The sequence below is a fragment of the Ursus americanus genome, chromosome 25, assembly GCF_024610735.1.
Source record: "Ursus americanus isolate L20-20 chromosome 25, mUrsAme1.1.p, whole genome shotgun sequence".
Taxonomy (NCBI): Eukaryota; Metazoa; Chordata; class Mammalia; order Carnivora; family Ursidae; genus Ursus; species Ursus americanus.
This window is the reverse complement of record NC_142151.1, coordinates 29,607,489-29,627,160: the sequence shown is the minus strand read 5'-3', so window position 1 is coordinate 29,627,160 and position 19,672 is coordinate 29,607,489. Positions and strand designations below refer to the sequence as shown.

Below are 19,672 nucleotides of genomic sequence, written 5' to 3'. Positions count from 1 at the left end.
CCTGAAGCCTAGAAAATCATCCTTGAACTACCTATTTAGAGGGAGGGAGTCAAAGGCTGTTTGCTGGACTTTTTTCTGACTACAGAGTCTCTACTTTCAGATACCAAGTATTAAACCTTTTGAGAATATATTGTAATGGAGATTACCAGAGACAAGATTTGTATGATCTATCATTTTAATTTCTCTTGAAAAAATTAACTTTGTGCCAAAATCTCCACCCCACTCCATCATCACCCTTCCTGTGACAATCATGGCACTCACCTGAAAAACCCCACGTATGGCTGAACTTAAGAATCTCCTTCTCTGCACAGGAGTAGCTGAAGTTTTCTGGATGGTGGGGGAATCGCACAAGCTAGCAGACTGATTTTACTTCATGAACACAAACATCAAACTTAACACTGCTCAACAATTCCATTTCTACTTTGTTTCACTAAATTTCCCCTATTCTCTAAGATCTCTTCTCTCCTCCCTGGTCCCCAGCCACTCCAACCCACACTCATGTTCCCCTGCCCTAACTCAGCTTGCTTATATTTCAGAGAGAAAAAATAGCATCATCTGCCATCATCCCATCATCAAATCTATAAAGCCTACCCTTGTAAATGTAATATGCATCTCCAGTAACAGAGCTGACCTTCCTCCTACCAAATCTCTACATTTAAAATCCTACTCCCAGGGCACATGGGTGGCTCAGTCGGTTAAGTGTCTGCCTTCAGCTCAGGTCATGATCCCAGGGTCCTGGGATCGAGTCCCACATCAGGCTCCCTGATCAGCGGGGAGTCTGCTTCTCCCTCTGCCCCTCCCCCTGCTTATGACCTCTAATAAATAAATAAAATCTAAAAAATTATAAACAAAAATAAATAAAATTCTACTCCCCTTCCCTTTATTCCTGGTATCAACCTGTCTCTACGGGATTAGGTCATTCACACAGGTACACACATACTCTAGGACTGGCAGAATTCGAAAGAATAAACCTCACTGGGCCCCATATTCTTTACTATTCTACCTCTGTACCAATGACAGTCTTTTAGTATGGTTTAAAATCACAAGCATAAGTCAGATTTTAAATACTTAACACCTTTAAAGGGATAGATAAAAATGATTTTTAAAAGTAATTTGTGCATCTACAAAATATACAGTGAAAAAAGCCATTAAGGAAATTAAGATGTACACTAGAAAATACTCATGCAATGCTAAAGAAAATACTAAGGGAGGGAAAAAAGATACAAGACCTAGAAAACAAAAGTATAAACAGCAGATGTAAATCCCATTATATCAATAACATTAAATGTGAATGGATTAAACAATCCAAAAGACAGAGAATGTCAGACTAGATTAAAAAAAAAAACAAAAACCTAACTAAATGCTGTCTCCAACAGACACACTTTAGATCCAAAGATACAAACAGTGAAAGAATAAAAAAGGTATCATATCATACACACACAGAACTGCGGAAGGTCTACGCTAATTATCAGACAAAACACCCAAATCTTACTAGAGATAAAGAGAGATATTTTATAACCATAAAAGGGTCAATCCAACAAAAAGATAAAACAATTAAAAACACCTTAAGAGAGCATGAAAATAAAAGGCAACAAGGAAAGAGAAGTACGGAACACATTATATACACCCACATTTGTTTCTAGTAGGGAATGAAACAAATTGAGTATCTTAAGTTGTAGGTTAGTACATAATTGTCCATTGATTGCCTGTAGGCTTAAGGCTCTCTCCACTTTGGCAACAGTTCAAGTACTTTTGTCAAGTAGTCAAAGGATCAGATCAGCAAGCAGCCCAGTAATGGGAGCAGATGTCATCAAGCCACCAAAACACAGATTTTTATATTCAATTGTGGGAAATTCTAGGAACATCCTTGCTATTACTAGCTATAGTAAAATTAGCACACTCTGAATAATGACTCTAGATATAGTTACCACAAAGTTTGGTTCTACTAACCCCACCTATCTGGCAGGTTTTGCAGTCTGAACAGGTAATATAAGTATGTTGATGCTGTTAAGATGTGATGGCCTCCACTGGGAGGCAAGCAGCCCTTGTATCAGAGTCAATTCACACACTCCTACCCCAAAGAGAGGATACATGGAGGTTTCCTTGTATGTCATCATAAAAGGTCTTAAAAGTTTTAACTAAAAAAAAAAATTTTTTTTTTACATACTGGAAATAGTAAGATTTATTTATCTGAGAGAGAGAGAGAGACAGAGAGAAAGCGTTTGCACGCACACACGCTAGAGCACGTGCAGGGGGAGGGGCAGAGGGAGAGAGAATCCTCAAGCAGACTCCCTGCTGAGCGTGTAGCCCCACACAGGCTCCATCCCAGGACCCTGAGATCATGACCAGAGCCAAAATCAAGAGTCAGCAACTTAACTGACTGAGCCACCCAGGTGCCCCTAGACAAACTACCTTTACGTTTGCCAGTTTGGGGCTTTAAATTTTACGATACTATTACTATTACATCCTATGAGAAAACTGGAAGAAAGCAAGTCACTAAAAATTCAAAATATAAGAAGTTATGAACAGTAAGCTATGAATTGCAAAATTAATTTCTGAAGCAGGAAAAAAAAAGAATCAAATAGCTGCAGGAGACAATATGTAACAATGCATGTGATTTTCATATAAAAATTTCATAAAGACTTCACCAAGGTTAAGAAAAGATTTGTGAATTGTCTTTTCATTTTAAAGTATCCTATATCCATATAATGCAAAGAATGTAGTTTAAATGAAAAACTGTCAACCCAACAGCTTCCTTTATTTGTAATTTAGCCTTATTACAGAAATTTACAAAGCAAAAAATAACTAAAAATCATAGCTTGGAGGAATAATCATATTAATATTTATCTTAAACACGAACGCTCAAGCACACACACCCATAAACAAAACACTATGAAAAGGGACCTGTTATGTTATGGTTTGCCATGGCCAGGCCTATTATAGGTCAGATGAAATAGTAAGAAAGAATAGGACAAACTAAGTCACATCAAGAATTGTTTTATATACAAGGGTGACTATTTATCAAAGAAACTGGAACATTATTAAAGTGAAAGACAATGCTATTAATAGCCAAAATGGCAGGCATAAAAAAAGACCATCTCAGAGCAACACAAAAGATGCAAATCTAGACAATGTCTGGCAGGCTTCAATAAATGTTTGTCAAACGAATAAACATTATCTGTAAGTGCTGAACACCAAGTTAAAAAGAAGTCCCTATTTCAACTTCTAGATGGGGAAAAAGTTCCCAACTCCTACCTTCAGATCTGTTGTCAACCATAAACATCACATCAATTCCATCTGTAAGCCTTTCAGTACTTCAAAAATACAGAAACTTCTTAAGAAATATATAGAATACTCTTCTCCTACCTGAAAAAAACAAACAAACAACAACAACAAAAAAACCCAAACTAGAAATTCTGGTATTTTAAATTGGAACTCTCCTTTATGGCTTTTTAAGTTCCACTTCTAATGTGTTCCACAACCAGAATTTATTTGGAGTGTCCACTGATGTGGTTAAATTGAGGAAAGCCAGTATTTTTCATTGAAAAACCGATTTGATGGGGTGCCTGGGTGGCTCAGTTGGTTAAGTGTCTGCCTTCAGCTCAGGTCAGGATGGGACTGAGCCCCACATCAGGCTCCCTGCTCAGTGGGGATCCTGCTTCTCCCTCTGTCACTTCCCCTGCTTGTGCACATGCTCTCTCTCTGTCAAATAAGTAAATAAATCTAAAAAAGAAAAAGAAAAACTGATTTGCATTACAAAAAGCTACAGATACTTCTATAACATCAACAAAACCACAAATACCAACACTTTGGTGTAAGAGACACTTTTCAGGAATGCCAAAGTATCATGATTTACTCAGCCTATTCTACCCCTGGTTGTTTGTATCGTTAATCATGGGAGGAGTTAGGCTATCAATCCTTGAATTAGGCTTTCAAGAATATTCTAAGTTTTGTGTTATTTATAATACAACTCTGTAAGTAACAGCTAACATTTGAGAATTTACTATATATTAAGAACTGCACCGAATGCTTTAAATACATGATCACATTGAACTGACAGAACATATGAATGACGCCATGCAGTACTGCCACAGCTAGCAGGGCTGCAAGTCCTACTATCACAGCTGTGACGACTCCACACCGCCAGAGACAGAAAGAGACAAGACTATAATTTCACATGCAACTTAAAACAGAAAAACCAACATCAGTGTCCCTATTCCCAGAGGGTGATACCAACGTGTTTAAGAACACAGGCAGCTGAGGAGCCAACTCCAAACTGTAGTCATTTTATAGCCTGCAGCTATCTCAAGGCTAAGGGAGGTGGTAAACTGTGCTCAACTGACACCAGAGCAGCAGAAAAAAAAAAAAACCTGCGGCCATTTCTCACAAGTGTTATCAACCTTTGTTCCAGGAGGACCTGCTGGGTGTCCTGCCAAGATATGGGTCAGACAGAGATTAGGCTCTGCCTATTCGGCCCATGAGAAGACAAAGGTAATCAGAGTACCATGGTGAAGCTGCCCCCCTACATCTCCACCCTCCATCTTTCACGTGTCCAGCTACAAATTCTATTCAGAAGCACAGGATACTCAATCAAATATCCTAATTAACTTTACTTTCTCTTAGGCAACATTGGAAAAGAGTGACTTGACCCTGATCCCTGGCAGGATGATCAGGCCTTTTGTGGAGGTCAGACCACAACCAGGCTCCCCACACAGATGGAAGCAAGCGAAGTATGTCCCAGGTATCATCAAGGTTCACCAATGAGAGTGATGGCTTGCTCCCTAGAAGAACAAGTGAAGGGGAAATAAACTGCTCTACTTTTGCTGACTGATTAATCTAGGTACAGCATGGGGTGTTGGCAATCACATATATCCCATTGTAACTGGCCAGCATGAAGTTCAGAGCAATGCATTTGACTATCATTTGGGCTAAAAAGTTTAAGCTACTTTCTTGTGTCTCTAGAGAAAAGGTCAGAGACAAATTTCAGACTACCTTTATAGTTGTACTATACCCTGAAGTGGGAATTAAAGATCCCAGAACACATATGAAAAAGTCAGTTACCCTTCCTTGGAGTTCTGCCTAGCAACTCATTTTAGAGTGTTCCAGGTAAGGAAGGAAACAGGATGCATTAAGAAAACAGGATTCATTAGAGGGGTAGTGGTCTCAAATATCTAGAAATCCCTGACAAGTGCCTCAAGTACACGAGTAGTTTGTCAGGCAAGTATAAGGTACCTAAGATGCAATATGCTGTTGGAGTACAAAGAGTACTAGGAGTCTAAGTATTGCTATTGTAACAGGAGTGAGCCAATTCTGTGCCTCTTGAGGTGGACGAACTCTCTGAACAGAACTAAATAGGTACCAAAAAAGCAGGCTGAATTGGCCCAAAGAAAAATCTGAGAATTTTTACACACTCTCAGTACCTCTGTCACTACAGACCACATTCTATTGTCTACTCTGGTTGTCCCAGGTTTAGTTTAAAGTTTGGGTTGCAAGAATGTTAACAGAGGCATTTTGTTGGCATGGAGTTAAGATCCAGATTTTATAAAACTAAAGGCTGAGATTAATGAAGCAAGGGGACCTGAAGTACCAGAAGAGACCTATAGGACAGAATCTATTTTCTTGTTAGCAAGGTCAGGCAAGGAATAACATATCCACTTAAATCCAGAGCCGTAACTGTAGTCTAGAAAATACATACACGAGAACTCTGCTTTGCCTTATCAGGAAACCAAAGAAAATCATGACTAAAGGATAAGGTATATAAGCCTTGGCCCAAAGGACACCACTCCCAAGGACATTCACTCCCAAAATCAGCAGCTACTGAAGAGCTGTAAGAGTCCTTAGATTAAGATCTTCCACTGGCCAACAGTATGTTGACTAAGGGTGGTAGGTAGCAACAGCCTGGGGTAAATTAGATTACTAGTTTCTGCCTCCTCCCCCAACCCTGATCCCCTGGGTCTACTGTCTTCCTTCTCCAACCAGCACAGGGGAGCATGCAAGTTTTGGTGAGAAGCCACGACAATCACTCAATTGTGAACTGATCAATTATGCTCTAAGCCACCCTAGCCACAAACTTTGTCCAAAAACATGGTCACATGGAAGGAAAATGTAAAAAAACAATAGAAGTTGTGACAGCGAATCTTTAGCACTGTCATAAAGCAGTGGCCTACTTGAAGTATCCAATAAACACCCTCAACTACTCATCTAAAATAGGACATGGCTAAAAATTGAAGGCAGAAGCAGATTTGATATAACCTACATAAACAAATAGTTTTTGGGGTCCTAAAGAATTTCTAATGTACATAAATGCTTCGGAGACCATCTGTCCCTGCCATCTGTAGCTGTGGAGATGGCATACCCATGCAGTACTTGTGGAAGGAGAACCTGGAAACATGCACCTCCCCTCCATGGACTTTGCCTGTGCCTTCTCTCTTTTCTCTGTTGGTCATATATTGTGTCCTTTGCTGTCATAAACTTTAGCCATGAGAATATAAAAATAGAGAAAAGGAACAAAACCAAAACTGGGGTCTTTGAAAAGATTAACAAAATTGATAAACTTTTATCTAAACTAACCAAGAAAAAAGTCTCAAATTACTAAAACCAGGAAATAGAGACATTACTACCAACCCTTCACTGAAAATAGAGAGAATACTATGAGCAACTGTATGCCAATATATTTGATAATTTGGATGAAATGAACAAACCCCTGTGATATTGCAATTTATATTAAGAAATATGTATTTGATCTTTGTCCCCATTTCCGGCACAAAGTTCCTAAAATCCTTAGGTTTTCCTAAGGGATGTGATGAAGGAAGGTGCCTTTGGTTATGTTAATAAGGTGACTTTTAGACTACACCAAAAGATGGTGTCTATTTGCCAAGAAAACCAGCCATGTGATTAGGGGACTGGCACTTTTCAGTCCCACCCCACCCCTAGAAAGCAAAGGAGAGATAGATGGGAGGTTGAATCAATGGCCAATGTTTTTAATCAATCATGACCATGTAATGAAGCCTCAAAAAAAAACCCAAAAGACAGGATTCAGAGGGCTTCTAGGTTTGTGAACACATGAAGATTTGGGGAGAGTGGCATGCTCAGAGGCGGCAGAGAAATTCCACTCTCCTGCCTACATACCTCACTCTATGCATTTCTTCTACGACCACTTATTCATATCCTTTAAAATCCTTTGCAATAAACCAGTAACCTAGTAAGTAAAATGACTCTGAGTTCTGTGAGCCTCTCTAGCAAATTAATAGACTCCACAGAAGGGTTTGTGGAAACCTCTGATCTACAGACAGTTAGTCAGAAGTACGGTTAACAATCTGGACTTGTGACTGGTATCTGAAGTCCAAGGAGGGTCACAGAAACCTCCAATCTGTGGCCTGTTGGTCAGAAGCAGAAGGGACAACCTGGGCTTGGAACTGGTATCTTAAATGGGGGGCGAGGACAGTCTTGTGGGACTCAGTCCTCAAGCTATAGAATCTGATGCTACTTCCAGGTATATAGTGTCAGAATTGTGTTGAATTGTAGGATACCCACATCATGTCCTCAGAGAGTTGCTTGTTGTTGGTGTGGGGGGAACCTCCCCCCACACGTACAATGGAATTGAGTGTACAACCCCAAAAGACACACTGACCAAAACTGACTGTAGAAGATACAGGAAATCTAAATAGGCCTATAAAGAGACTGAATTAGTAACCAGAAAATTACCCAAAAAGAAATGGTTAGTCCCAGATAGCTTTCTGGTGAATCATACAAAAAATTTAAATATTAAAAACCAATTCTACAAACTTTTCTAAAACACAAAAGAGGAGGGAACACTTCCCAATTCTTTTTTTTTTTTTTTAATTTTATTTATTTATTTGACAGAGATAGAGACAGCCAGCGAGAGAGGGAACACAAGCAGGGGGAGTGGGAGAGGAAGAAGCAGGCTCATAGTGGAAGAGCCTGATGTGGGGCTCGATCCCATAACACCGGGATCACGCCCTGAGCCGAAGGCAGACGCTTAACCGCTGTGCCACCCAGGCGCCCCCCAAGTTAATTCTATGAGGTCAATATTATCCTAATAGCAAAACCAGAAAAGAAATCACAATAAAACTAGAGACCAATCTCTTACAAATACAGATGCAAAAAATCCTCAACAAAGTACTAGCACACCAAATACAGCAGCATATAAAAATTATACGCCACAGGGGCACCTGGGTAGCGCAGTCGTTAGGTGTCTGCCTTCGGCTCAGGGCGTGATCCCGGCGTTCTGGGATAGAGTCCCACATCCAGCTCCTCCGCTGGGAGCCTGCTTCTTCCTCTCCCACTCCCCCTGCTTGTGTTCCCACTCTCGCTGGCTGTCTATCTCTGTCAAATAAATAAATAAAAAATCTTTAAAAAAAATAAAAAATTATACGCCACAACCAAGTGTGAACTATCCCTGAAATGTAAGATTGGTTCAAAGTTAAAAAAAAAATCAATGTTATGGGGCGCCTGGGTAGCGCAGTCGTTAAGCGTCTGCCTTTGGCTCAGGGCATGATCCCGGCGTTCCGGGATCAAGTCCCACGTGGGGCTCCTCCGCTGGGAGCCTGCTTCTTCCTCTCCCACTCCCCTGCTGTGTTCCCTCTCTCACTGGCTGTCTCTCTGTCACATAAATAAATAAAATCTTTAAAAAAAAAAAATCAATGTTATATAACATATCAATAAAGAATAAAAACCACATGATCATCTCAGTAGATGCAGAAGGATCTAATAGGTGGAAATTAAATGCACCTTCAAATCCAACACCTTTTCATGATAAAAACACTCAACTAGAAACAGAAGGGAATTTCTTTGATTTGATGAAAGGCATCTACAAAAAACCTACAGCTTACATCATAATGAACAATGAAGACTGAATGGTTAACCTGTAAGAGATCAGGAACAAGACAGAGATGTCTGTTCTTGCTACTTCCATTCAATACTGTACAAGAGGGTTAAGCAAAAAACCATGGCAGTTAAGCAAATAAAAAAAACTAAAAAAGATATCCGATTGGAAATAAAGAAGTAAAACTACCTCTAACTGCAGACGACATCATCTTGTATATAGAAACCTGTAAGGAATCCACTAAAAAAACTAACATAAGTAGTTTAGCTAGGTTGCCTAGTACAAGCTCAAAATACAAAAACCAAATGTATTTCTAAACAACACTTACTCTAGAAAACAATCCATTACAGTATCATTAAAAAGAATCAAACATTTTGGAAAAATTTAACAAAAATGAGAAATTTATACTCTATAAAACACTGCTACAAGAAATTAAAGACCAGGAGTGCCTGGCTGGCTGGGTTGGTAGAGCATAAAACTCTTGATCTCGGAGTGGTGAGTTCGAGCCCAAAGTTGGGTATGGAGTTTATTTAAAAAAAAAAAAAAAAGTTTTATTAAAAAAAAAAGAAATTAGGGGCGCCTGGGTGGCTCAGTTGTTAAGTGTTTGCCTTCGGCTCAGGGCGTGATCCCGGAGTCCTGGGATCGAGCCCCACATCAGGCTCCTCTGCTGGGAGCCTGCTTCTTCCTCTCCCACTCCCCCTGCTTGTGTTCCCTCTCTTGCTGGCTCTCTCTCTCTCTGTCAAATAAATAAATAAAATTAAAAAAAAAAAAAGAAATTAAAGATCTAAGAAAATGGAAAAACACCCCATATTCAATGAAATAAAGGATTTAATACTGTTAAGGTGGCAATACTCCCAAACTCATCCACAGATTCAGTGCAATCCTTACCAAAATCCCAGATGCCTTCTTTTCAGAAATTGAGAACCTGATCCTAAAATTCATTTTGAAAAGAGTAAATCTGGGGGACTCGCACTTTCCAACTTCAAAACTTACTACAAACCTACAATAACAAAACCATGTGGTACTAAACAGGATAGACAATTATCAGTGGAACAGAATTCAATAAAGAACTCTTACAACTCAACAATACAAAGACAACTCAAATTGAAAGTCAACAAAGATTCTGAATAGACAAATTTTCCCAAAGATCTACAAAGAGCAAATATGCACATAAAAAAGATGTTCAACATCATAAACCACCAATCGAAAACACTGCCATACCACAAAAAGACAAGTGTTTGCCATGGATGTGGACATACCAGAACTATGCATTGCTGCTGAGAAGATAAATGGTTCAACTAGTTGGAAGAACACTCTGGCAGTTTCCCAAAAGATCAAATATAGTTATCATATGATGAAGCAATTCTGCTCCTAGATATGTATATACCCAAGAGAATTAAAACTGTATGTCTGCACAAACACTTGTACGTGAATGCTCACAGCAGCATTACTTACAGTACCCAAGTGCCTGTTAACTGATGAAAGGATAAACAAAATGTGGCATATCCATACAATGGACTATTACTTGGCCAAAGCAGTGAAGTACATACATACTTCAACATGGATAAACCTTGGAAACAACAAGTGAGGTGAGAGAAAGGTCACAAAGATCATATATTATTAATTCATCTATAAGAAATGTGCAGAACACACAAACCTAGAGACAGAAACTAGATTAATAGTTGCCTGGGAATGCTTGGGTTGGGGGTGAGTGGAGAGTGATTTGTGAAACAAGATTCCAAAACAGAGTAAGCACTACTAAGAGTCACTCTAAATAGAGTCAGAAGGATATTAGGGAAATAGGGCCTGTGCTCGTCTTGTTTCAATTTTTGGAACACCATGAACTTTTGACTTTTGTCAACTGCAACTAGACCACCTCCTGGAACACACCCTCCTACTTTGGACTGAAATAGAGAGAGTGTTAATGCCTATTAGCCAAACAGTCAATCGTGTATTACAGTTAGTTTAAATTCTGCTAGCACCAATCATTATTCTTCCAAAACAAGTTATGTAACCTTGTGGTTTCTGCCTATATAACCCTGCACTCCCCACCCGTTGGAGCACACTCTGGATTTCAGTCAACTCTGTGTTCCAGATTGCAGTCCCTAAGACGCCAAAGAAACCCTTTAGGTCGCTTTACAGCCTCATCGTCATTTGAGTCAACATCATTAGTGAGCATGGAGATTGTTCTGGGGGGTCAAGAAATTGTTCTAAAATTGATTGCAGTGATGGTTGCAAACCATGTGAATACATTGAAAATCACTGTACTCTGTAAATGGACAAACTGAATTAGTGAATATGGTATATGAATTACATCTCTGAACCGTAGTTTAAAAAACCAAACACAGCATTTCCCTGTTATTAGCACATATGTGCACATGACCCAATGAAAGCCAATGAAATTATAGACTTTTGGTAAAGCAACCAAACACAAGGCATGTCCAAGTTGAAGCTATCTGGATATATACCTGGAGATGCTGCAGCCACTTAAAGAAGGGAGGTGTGTCTGAGAATGAAGTCAATGCTGAACACAGCAGAGCTCAAAGATGGAGTGTCTCAAAAGTCGTTAAAATATTCTTTCCTTAGATTCAGATGATAGATCCAGTCGAAGATGCAGCTACTTGAACTTCTAAATGATGTGATCCAATAAATTACCTTTTGGGGCTTAAAAAAAAATAATTTGCTTATGATTTGTTTGTTTCTTAAAAGCTAAGGTGGACAATAGTTCTTATAACACACTTTGCAACCTTAACCATAAAGATTTTACTTAGAAATAAAGTCTTGTAATTTAATACATCTCAAGAGAATCCTAGAGATTGTCGTTAAATCTCTGTAGTCATTATAACTACAAGCCAGTGTCTCACTTGAGACATTTACCTCTACAGGCCAGCCTCCAACATTGCTCTTCCATTTACAAGCACACTTAAGATCTCAAGAATATACACACAACGCTCCCTCCCAACAAAGCATTTAGAATTCTTCAAAGTCCACAAGATTACTTCTTTCTTTGCAAGGCTTATTACAAAGTAAATTTTAACTTGCATTTCTGGAGACAGAGTTGGTAAACTGTGTCTCTCTATCTCAAACTGAATGTTTTCCATGTCTGTTTCAGAGTATGCCTTGCATAGGGGGATTGGGGCAGGAGGGTGGAGAAGGCCTCGTTACACACACAAAAAAAATCTGGAAATTCACCTTTATAAATACCTTTTTACTTATTTTTAAAGATTACATCACTTATTTGAGAGAGCGAGCATGGGTGCGTGCAGGAGTGGGGAGGAAGGAGGATAAGCAAACGATGCCATCCCCCAGCACAGAACGGGGAGGAGCTGGACAGAGCAGAGCTGAGCAGAGCTGGATGCAGAGCCAGACATGGGGCTCAATCCCAGGACCCTGAGACCATGACCCTAGCCAAAGTCAGATATTTAACTGACTGAGCCACCCAGGTGCCCCCGGTAAGTATCTTTTTAAAAGCAAGATCAATTCCCTAAACATCTGCACTATTTGTGCAAGACATCGACAATTTAAACGGGAAGAGATTCCTGTTCATCACACAATAATATGGAAAAACAAGGCTTTTGGGCAAATCAGCCCTAAATACCATGACCCTAGCCAAAGTCAGATATTTAACTGACTGAGCCACCCAGGTGCCCCCGATAAGTATCTTTTTAAAAGCAAGATCAATTCCCTAAACATCTGCACTATTTGTGCAAGACATCGACAATTTAAACGGGAAGAGATTCCTGTTCATCACACAATAATATGGAAAAACAAGGCTTTTGGGCAAATCAGCCCTAAATAAGGAATTTAATAGAGGCATTCCTGATTTCAAATTAAGCCTGCAGGTAGGGGCGCCTGAGTGGCACAGTCGTTAAGCGTCTGCCTTCGGCTCAGGGCGTGATCCCGGCATTATGGGATCGAGCCCCACATCAGGCTCCTCCGCTAGGAGCCTGCTTCTTCCTCTCCCACCCCCCCTGCTTGTGTTCCCTCTCTCGCTGGCTGTCTCTGTCAAATAAATAAATAAAATCTTTCAAAAAACAACAACAACAACAAATTAGGCCTGCAGGTAAAAACGAGAGCTGTGTTTGGTACTTCCCTACAAAATTTGAACCTACAGAAGGATCTATAGTGAAGGGTTTAATCAACACAAAGCTGGTAAAGAGTTGATAAACGTAGAGCTTAAATGAGCAAACTGAATTTCCTATTAGACATACTGTTGTCTTAGACCATAACATATCTTTCCTCTAACAGGTCAACAGCTAAAATTTACTGACCACTTACCACTTACAGCGAGCAGCTGTTCCAAGTGTGTTATATGAATAAAAATCATATAACTTATCCCAACGTTATGAGCTAGGTGCTCTGTCATCCCCATTTTACAGATAAGAAAACTGAGGCAAAAGATTAAATAATTTCCCCAAGGTTGTATAGATAATAAATGGTAGAGCCAAGATCTGAAGCTCAGCAATCGATTGCAAGGCCATGGTCTCAATTACTACAGAATATTTCCTAATGCAACTTGGTGTTTACAGAATGGAAGCACTGGAGGTGATCACTCCGGCTTTCTAGGTTGGTATCTCACAGAATGGTTCTCTTGTGCTCTGTGCTGCTTTACCCCAATCCCTTGCCAGAAATAATAAAAATAAATTTTAAAAAATCAAGAAACAATCTTTAGACCTCTGCCTGAGTAACTTGAACCAGTCACCTCACCATTATCTACTCTCCCTTATCTTACGAAGATTAACTGAATTCTCTATGCTATGTCAACCATAGTATTTCTCCTCAAGCTGTCATCGAATCCATTGTGTCCTACCATTTAATTTTTAACCAATGCTGATTCATTTAATTAATAATTTTATTCCCTAACAGATTAATTAAAGTAGGTTACTTGGAGGTAACATACTTACTTATAAGTACAATCTTACTCTTTTATTACTGTGTACGTTCCCATTTCCCTCCAAACATGTGTTCCCCCTTCACACAGCGTTTACTTCTTTGGTCCTAGGAAGAGCAAGAAACGTTTCGTAATTAATAATAATTCAATATAAAGTTTATATATTTTTATTTATATGAAATTTACCTTAAAGTTACAATAAAAGCACATGCTAATCTGTTTACTTGGTATGACACTGCTGTGCAAAACTTGTGTTCCTTTAAGGTTGCACCAAAAACATACTAAGTTTACAAAATTCGTATTAGGTGTGCAAAGTAACAGAAATAGAAACTAGGTGTGGCCTAAAGTACCATTCACTGTTTAAGTTAGAATTCATGTGCGGTCCTCCAGGTTCACTACTGTCTTACCATTCTAAAACAAAAACACTTTATCTTTGCAATTTTCCTGACTGGAATACTTAAGATAATCCGAATCTCCTCTGTACATTAGAAAAAAGTAACTGAAATCTTAACATTCATGCATGTTCACACTGAATGAAACATACGGTTTACAGCCAACATTAAAAAGAAAAATCCCCCAAACAAGCTCTGCGACCCGCCTATTCACCCCAAGTTGAATCACATCACCGGCTGTTCTATTTTAAAAATAGGCTCTTTAAAGTATCACAAATGAATTGTTTTCACTGAAAGGATTCCCCTGAAGGTTGCTGCTGAACTCAAGACCTTAAGGACACTTGCTTAGGGCATTCGCATCCCTGGAGAACACCTAGAATCGATATGCATTTGTGCATTTAAAAATGCCTAGAGGAACTAACTACTGCTGAGGAACAGAAAGCATCTGCGGAACAGAGGCGTTCGCGGGCCACTCGGAGATAGATACAAGCCGAGCAATCCAGTTTCAGGAGGGTCAGCATAATGGAGGTGGGGAGGAAAGGAACGCTCGAGAAACAGTAAATGCCAAACAAAGATTTTTTTTTTTTTCACGCCGACGACAGGAAATAATTAAAAACGTAAGCTTTTCTCACACCTACCGCCTAAACAACCGCTTGTAGTTCAACAAAATGCGTACTCGCTCTCTCCACCCGCGACCTCCACCGCAAGGAGTAAGGCAATTTAAAGAAAACACCCAGCGAGGCGCCGCCCTCCGGCTCGGGCTCGGCGTCCGCGGCTGGCCACAGCCAGTCCCGCGCCGCCCGCAGGGCCACGAGCGGGGCGGCCGGCCGAGCTGCTGGCGGCCGAGCGCGGGAGCCGCCGGGCCGAGGCCCGGAGCCGCCTGAGCGCCCGCGACCCCGCGACTCCGTCCTCGCTTCAGAACAAAAGCGCCCGCCGCCGCGCGCCGGGCCCTAGCCCGCGGGCGCCTGCACTTCTGGCGCCGAGCGCCCCGCCGGGGACCCGAGAAGGCTAGCGAGGGGCTGCGAACCACCCGGCCCCACACTTACCAACGGGCGCAACGCTCAGCGCGGGCAAGCGGGCAGGACGCTCGGCCTCCCGGGCCCCTGAGTTTAAGTCAGCTCGGTCCGCCTCCAGGGGCGGGTCGAGCAGCGAGGCCCCGGCTCCCCGTACAGCTTGGCCCCGCCCCCGGCCGTGGGCGGCAGCGGTCCGCCCGGGTCCTAGTGCCTCCCGCATACGTAAGGTTGTGGCCAGCCTGGCTTTCTAGTCCCTGGCGGCGAGATTTACAAAGGCACGTTCTCTTGTCTGACTGAGAAACCGTCTCTGTCAGTGGTTCTCTGCCTTTCGCTTGCATCAGAATCGTTGAGAGAGCTCGTTACAAAAGGATTAAAGAGCACCGCCTGCAAAATTGCCAATTCAGTGGGCTAAAGTAGGGCTGAAAATGTAGATTTCTAACAAGTTCCCGGGATAGGCTGCTGCTGCTGGTCTCAGAACCAATAATTTAGCGAATGGGGTCAGCAAACTTTCTATAAAACATGTGAAAAAAAAGCGCACCAAGTGAAGCTAAGGAGATAATTTTTTTGCCCAGGCCATTGGAATAGGGAGAACATCCATTAACGCAGAGGAAATTTCTCAAAGAAAATAGACCTTTTTTATTTGAGGGCTTGTATAGGAAGAAGTAAATAAGGGAATACGACTGAGTGGTTAAGAATAAGAAAGGGCAGACGTGGGTAGTTGCCGTAGTGAGATATTCCTTGCCCTTGAGGTTGATCTTGGCTATGCCATTCACTAGCCATACAACTTTGGGAAAATCACTTAACCTGTCTCTGTTCAGTTTTCCTGCCTCTAAAAGAATGATAGGAGTGCAGGTTTCTCCTGCTACCCAAAGGTAGAGGATTCCTATGAAAACTTTCCTAAGCCAAAATGGTGTAAAGTGAGGAAGCAATTACCATTAATTTATATGGAAACATTTCTGGGCATTCCCAGACCCAAAAAACAACTCCTTTTAGGCTTTCCTTAGGACACATCTTGCTAACAGATGCATGAAATGAATTGGGATAAAGCACAGATGCTCAGAGACATAGTTAAAAGCTAAAGCAGCTCAATGCTGAGATACTCAATGTAGTTCCCAAGGAAGGAGCTTGGTGGTGCCACTCTGGCTGCTCAGGGTACACGCAGTAAAATAAATGCTGAATGCTATTTTAACTTATCACCTTTTTTCATGAACACAAAAATCTTCTTCAGATTTCTATGAGTTAGCGAAAACAAGTACTAATGTAGGTCTTTAGTAAAAGCTAAATGGCATTAGGAGACCTTTTGAAGAGTGAAAAGCAGGGGATACCTGTACTTACTTAATAGGTTTTTGAGATCACTACGTAAACGAATACATAACTTAGACTGTGTCCTGGAGGATGGAGTGGTGCACTTGGCTCAGAGAAGGGGTTTTCCAGAGCCTATGCCACACAGATCAGCTGCGAGAAATCAACCCAAGGGGCAGGGAGTTTCATTGCCAGAAAGTCGGATGCACACCCCCCTCCTATACAGCCTAAGGAAGGCTTACCAGCAAGATTTAATGCCGAGGAAGCTACAGCAGTATTTGGGATGAAGTCATTGGTCTCTCTGCCATGTATCTTTGTGTTTATGCTGACTTTCTCCTTTCTCCTTTAGATAAGGGATGCTTGTCTGACTTCCTGAAAGTGTTTGGTCTTTCCACAAATCCTAAAGTACAACTGGCATTCATCAATATAGCAGCCCTGAAGGATCCCCAGCAAGGAGACTTGCAAAGGGAACACAATCTCTAGGACTTGAAAGTATGTTTAATCCAGGGCTAGACTTTATACTGCCTTCTCTTAAAAAGTTTTTTGGTAAAGATTTTATTTATTTATTTGAGAGAGAGAGAGAGTGAGAGAGGGAGAAGCAGACCCTGACTGAGACCATGACCTGAGCCGAAGGCACATGCTTAACCGACTGAGCCACCCAGGCACGCCTACGTTGCCTTCTCTTTCGGGTACTTACAACAGTGTGCCAAAACATCTTGTTATCCAGATGTTCAGGCTGAGGAAAGATTTCCCCAAAAGATTAGATTGCTCTATGCTGTCTCTCCTATCATAAATTACACATCCTCTCCCTATGTTTCCCAGCATTCAAAAGCAAAAATTCAAAATTAATTTGACTATAGATACTATCTCAATCTTTCAAAAGCATAATACTTAGCCTCAAGGCTTGTTAACTCCTAAACTTATAAAACATGTTTTAGAAAAGTGCATGACATGGGGCACCTGGCTGGCTCAGTCAGTTAAGCATTTGGCTCAGGTCATGGTCTCAGGGTCATGAGATCATGCCCCATGTCAGGCTCTGTGCTCAATGGGGAGTCTGCTTGAAATTCTCTTTCTCCTTCTGCCCCTCCCACCGCCATGCACACACACTCTCTAAGATAAATAAATAAATCTTAAAAAAAGAAAGAAAAGTGCATGACATCATTAGCATGTCTATAGTAGGAAATTATAGTGGTATACAAATGTAACTATTATTCATTTAAGTTGTAAATTAGGTCATTGGTTTTCTTTTTCTTTTCTTGAATGTCTCCTATGTTCTGTTTCCCCTTCCTGTTAATAATACTTAACTGGGTACAGGGTCACATAACTGGAGGCTACATTCCCCAAGCTCTCTTGCAGCTAAGTATTGCCACATTTCAGTTCTCAAAATGACGTCTGAGCAGAAATGTTGTATGCAACTTCTGCCTAAGGGAATGCTTTAACCCAAAATTCCTCTATCATTCTCATTTGTTTGAGTTGCAATGTAGAAAAAGCAATAATCAAATTTCAACCATACAAAGGACCATAATTCCTGAGGACAGGAATTCTTTTCCTTTTAGGCGCCATAAACCTCTTTGGTAGCTTAGTAGAACCCATAGACTCCTACTTAGAATAATGTTTGGGAATGCTTAAAGTAAAATATATAAGATTACAAAGGAAATTAGTTCAATATGAAAGTTCTCAAAATATTTTAAAAACTAATTGTGACATGGTAATATGTATTTCTTTATTGACAAATAAGATCTAGTAGCAGATCCAATAACAGCTGTGATTTTTTTTTTTAACTGATGGACCAAAATGATATTTCAAGGTCATCTGCATTAACTCTAATAATATGAAAATCCCTGTGATTTTTATGTTGACAAATTTACAACATTCATAATAAAAGATGTGAAAGAAGATTCAAAATGAAGTAACCATTGCTAAGACAGTCACTCAAAGTAGAGTTAGAAGGATATTGAGGAAGTAAGACCTATGCACATCTTCTGTTTCAATTCTCAGAATACCATGAGGTTTTGACTTTTGTCAGTTGCAACTGGACCGCCTCTTGGGACACATCCTTCTACTTTGGACTGAAATAGAGATAACCTAATACTTGTTAGCTAAACAGCCAATCATGTATTAGATAGTCAGTTGAAACTGCCAGCACCAATCAGAATTCGTCCAAAACAAATTACGTTAACTTGTGTTTTTTGCCTTTATAGGCCTGCGATTCCCACTCATAATTTGCGAATTCCCAATTCAAGCATACTTTGGATTTCGATGGACTCTGTGTTTTCCAGATTGCAATCTCTAACACCCCAGATAAATACTTTAGTTGCTTCACACCCTCTTCTTAATCGATCAACAAAGGATATGGTACATTTCAGTAAAACATTAGTGAAAATAGAGTTAATTGTTTGCCGTTATCAGGGAGCAAGTATTCCTTCAAGGGAGCAAGGTCCCCTTCAAGGGTCCTTCTAACTGGATTAAGAATCAAATTGACATGAGACAGATTAACTGGAGAACATCAAATTTAATAGCGTATGTATGAGGAATCCACATACACATGGAAATTCCAAAGATAGGCAAAATGAGGTGCTATGTTTCATTCTGGACTAAGGAGAATGGGGTAGGGGTCTGGGACTTCAGAGGAAAGGAATGTAATTCACAGGGTGATAAGAAAAGAGCAGATGTTTGGTAATTAGATGTTTGCCATGCCATACAGATGGGTCACTCAGATAAAATTTATCTTTGCTAATAACCCTTATTCTGGAAAGACCCTCCAATTTAGACTCTTCTATATAGTAAAGGGAGGGGCAAAAGTTTCTCCTAAGGCCACAAGGTCTTAACTGCCTTCAGCTCAAAATAGTCCACATGCCAAATGCCAAAGTGGGGGTGGTTTGGGGGGGGGTTGTCCCACTGTCCCAAACTCCTTCACCATCCAAATCCATGGTATTATTAAATTCTATCCATGAATGTAGTAGGCAGAATTTTGGCCCTTGTAATCTTTACTTCCTGATGTTACCTCATGGTTATGTTGTCTACCTACAAAAGGGATTTTGCAGAGATAACTAAAATTACTAATCAGCTGACCTTAAAATAAGCAAATGAGTTTGGATTATCTGGGTGGATCCAGCCCAATGTAATCATATGAGCCCTTAAAAGCAGAAGAGGAAGATGGGGGAGGAGGTCAGAGAGATGTGGCAGAGGTGGTAGTCTGAGACTGAAAGCACAAGAGAGGCTCAACTCA

The 19,672-nt window shown here is 40.5% G+C and overlaps 1 protein-coding gene across 10 annotated transcripts in view; it reads right to left on the bottom strand.

Annotated features, from left to right (window-relative positions):
* The window catches only part of RESF1 (retroelement silencing factor 1), a 305,299-nt gene that overhangs the window by 103,350 nt on the left and 182,277 nt on the right, over positions 1-19,672 (bottom strand). For 3 of the 10 annotated variants that reach the window (XM_087855759.1, XM_087855757.1, XM_087855758.1), the window contains exons 5-6: positions 13,750-13,843; positions 11,314-11,509 (exon numbers count right to left, since the gene is read on the bottom strand). The gene's annotated coding sequence lies outside the window, so the exon portion shown is untranslated. The other 7 variants (XR_006782301.2, XM_045811791.2, XM_087855760.1 and 4 more) reach the window with 6 other exon arrangements.